This window comes from Dioscorea cayenensis, unplaced genomic scaffold (genome assembly GCF_009730915.1).
Source record: "Dioscorea cayenensis subsp. rotundata cultivar TDr96_F1 unplaced genomic scaffold, TDr96_F1_v2_PseudoChromosome.rev07_lg8_w22 25.fasta BLBR01000447.1, whole genome shotgun sequence".
Taxonomy (NCBI): domain Eukaryota; kingdom Viridiplantae; phylum Streptophyta; class Magnoliopsida; order Dioscoreales; family Dioscoreaceae; genus Dioscorea; species Dioscorea cayenensis.
The window spans coordinates 33,203-36,160 of NW_024086838.1; the positions used below are offsets into that span (position 1 = coordinate 33,203).

The 2,958-nt window shown below is 43.4% G+C and overlaps 1 non-coding gene across 1 annotated transcript; it reads left to right on the plus strand.

The window, feature by feature from the left end:
- The first annotated feature begins 1,306 nt into the window (after positions 1-1,306).
- Positions 1,307-1,413, plus strand: LOC120254432. Its single transcript, XR_005534617.1, has one exon. It is a non-coding gene; the product is annotated as a small nucleolar RNA R71 (small nucleolar RNA).
- Positions 1,414-2,958: the final 1,545 nt, after the last annotated feature.

The following is a 2,958-nucleotide window of genomic DNA, read 5'->3' on the forward strand; positions in this document are numbered from 1 at the left end:
TCTATTAAAAGTAGAGGGTGTATTATCGAGCTTGGGACCACCTAGCAATGATTCATCCAACTCCTTCCGTTCACGGACGTCTCTAACAGCCTTGGGGTGTTTCCAGTGGCGTCTCCTAGCCCTCTTCATTTTCCGGAGCACCTTCTTCAGGATCCCCGGGGTAGATGGTACTTCTTCCATCGATCCATGCATCATTACAGCTTGACAAGCACGTCTTCAATGATGTCTCTCGGATGTCGTACTGTTCGGTCCGCTAGTTGCAAAGTCATCCAAGTAGACCTAGGCTCGCCCAAGCCTAGCTTTTGAAATAAATTGTATGGCATGACGTTGATACTAGCCCCTGAGTCCGCCAATGCCATTTCCTCACCTAGATTGCCAATATTACACGGAATGATGAAGCTTCCCGGGTCTTTCTTCTTTTTCGGCATATTCTTTTGCAATACCACCGAGCATGAAGCATCTAAAATAACTGAAGCACTTTCCTCCAACTTCCTCTTTTTAGTCAACAAGTCTTTCAAGAACTTCGCATACTTAGGCATTTGGGCCAATGCCTCAACAAAATGAATATTTGGTTTCTGTATTGTTCGGCAAGCTTCCATGTGACCTTTCAGAAAGAGACTTCGCAATTTGCCCCACATGATTTTCAAGGTTATGCAAAGAGGCGGTGTGGTTGCAAAGTATAGCCTCAGCTGATTCAAACCTTGTATTTGCAGATTGCACATATCTAGTCAAGTGCTTCTCTAAGTCATTCATTCGGGTTTCCAAACCTGAGACTCTGTTTTCCACCTGAGGTGCTTGTTGTTGTTGTTGGAAACCCGGTGGCCCCGTGGCTATTTATGGACCCTGATTACTCCATGAGAAATTAGGATGATTCTTCCAACCCAAATTGTAGGTATTGCTATATGGGTTTCCTTGAGCTCTCATGCCATTGCCTACAAAATCAACATTCTCCACCCAAAAAACATCACCGATAGAGATCGTGCAATCAGAGGGAGCATGTCCTCCATCACACCCAGTGCAATTAGTCACGGCCGCCATTCTATTTGAAATTAGAACATCTAACTTCTTACTAAAATTTTCCACTTGAGCCGCCAATGAAGTTACCGCATCTATTTCATGGAGACCGGCCACCTTTTTCTTCTCCCTAGCATTCCATTGGTAGCTATTTAGCCCCATTTCTTCAATTAACTGATGGGCCTCATCTGGGTTCTTGCTACCTAAGGTACCTCCTGCTGCCATATCCAAGAGTTGCCTTGTACTTGGATTCAAGCCGTTGTAAAAGGTCTGAACAATCATCCACTCCGGAAATCCATGTTGCGAGCACTTTCTCAGGAGTTCCTTGAACCTTTCCCATGTCTCGAATAGAGACTCCAATTCCAACTGAACAAAGGATGAGATCTCATTCCTAAGCTTTGCTGATTTTCCGGGAGGGAAATAACAGGCAAGAAAAGCTTCTACCATCTCCTCCCATGTGTAATCGATGCTCTAGGTAATGAGTGTAGCCATTGCTTCACTCTCCCCTTTAGAGAAAATGGGAAGGCTCTCAACTTGATGGCATCATCCGTCACTACATTTATCTTCAGCATATCACACACCTCGAGAAAACTCTCTATATGACTATTTGGATCCTCATCGGCCAAACCGTTGAACTGTGCGGATTGCTGCAACATGTGGATGAATGCTGGCTTCAACTCAAAGTTCAGAGCTGTAATCGGGGAATGCTTAATGCTCGATTGTGTCCCCAACATTGAAGGTCTGGCATAATCAGATAATGTCCACTGTTGCTCATTCTATTCTGCCATGTTTTCATATTCTTCCACTTCCAAATCAGCTAAATTAGACTGTTCTTGCACAGGCCCTTTCCTTTTTCTTCTTAGTGTACGTTCAAGCTCAGGATCTCCTTCAATCAATATTGAGGGATTCCCTCCGGTCACAACCTGGAGCTGCATACAAAAAAAAAAGAAAAAGAAACAATAACGATGATACAATAAGAAGATATAAAATAGAATGTATGAAAACAAAGTGCAAAGTATCTCTAAACGCCTACTCCGCGGCAACGGTGCCAAAAACTTGACAAGGTCCCCTTGCGTATATCCCGCAAGTGCACGGGTTTGTCGAAGTAATAATCCCGGATGAGCAGGTATCGAATCCACAGGGAGTAGGGAATGAAAACACTTAATCCTCTACTTAGCTATGTGAAAGATCAATAGTGATAAGTGTGACAATGATTCAATTCTCAAAAGTAAAAACAACAAGTAAGAGAGCACGAGTAAAGGAGGAGGAGAGGCAATCGATAAAGATGGGGAACTCGGATAATGCTCCGCCTAGGACAATTGTTTCAAGTGCAAGAACCCTCTATTATGCTTCCTAATCAATGCAATGGTGAGTCATGGAAATCCTTAAATACATAGTCCCAAATCTAAGGTCAACTATGCCTAACTCTATACATGTCCCGGAGGAGAGATTAGATAACCTCTCAACCTCGCACTCGAATAGAGTTGCAATGAGCTCTATGGATCCCAAGTGATAAATCTCTTCCTAATTATAGACCTAACCCTTTGGTCCAGGTGGAAAGTCCCTAACCACAATTAAGCCGTAGATACTAAGATCACCTCAACGCTTCACTCCGTTGCACGCGCAACTAAGCCCCAGCGGGGGGTCATCCCTTAGACTATTCAGTCTATTATGGCCGCAAAGAACTGGAGGAACGGAGGTAGAATTGACAAGGTTCCCTTGCGTATATCCCGTAAGTGCATGGGTTTGTCGAAGTAATAATCCCGGATAAGCGGGTATCGAATCCACAGGGAATAGGAAATAAAAATACTTAATTCGATTCTTAGTTATGTGAAGGATCAATGATGATAATTGTGACAATGATTCAATTCTCAAAAGTAAAAGCAACAAGTAAGAGAGCACGAGTAAAGAGGAGGTAAGGCAACGATAAAGATGGGGTACTCG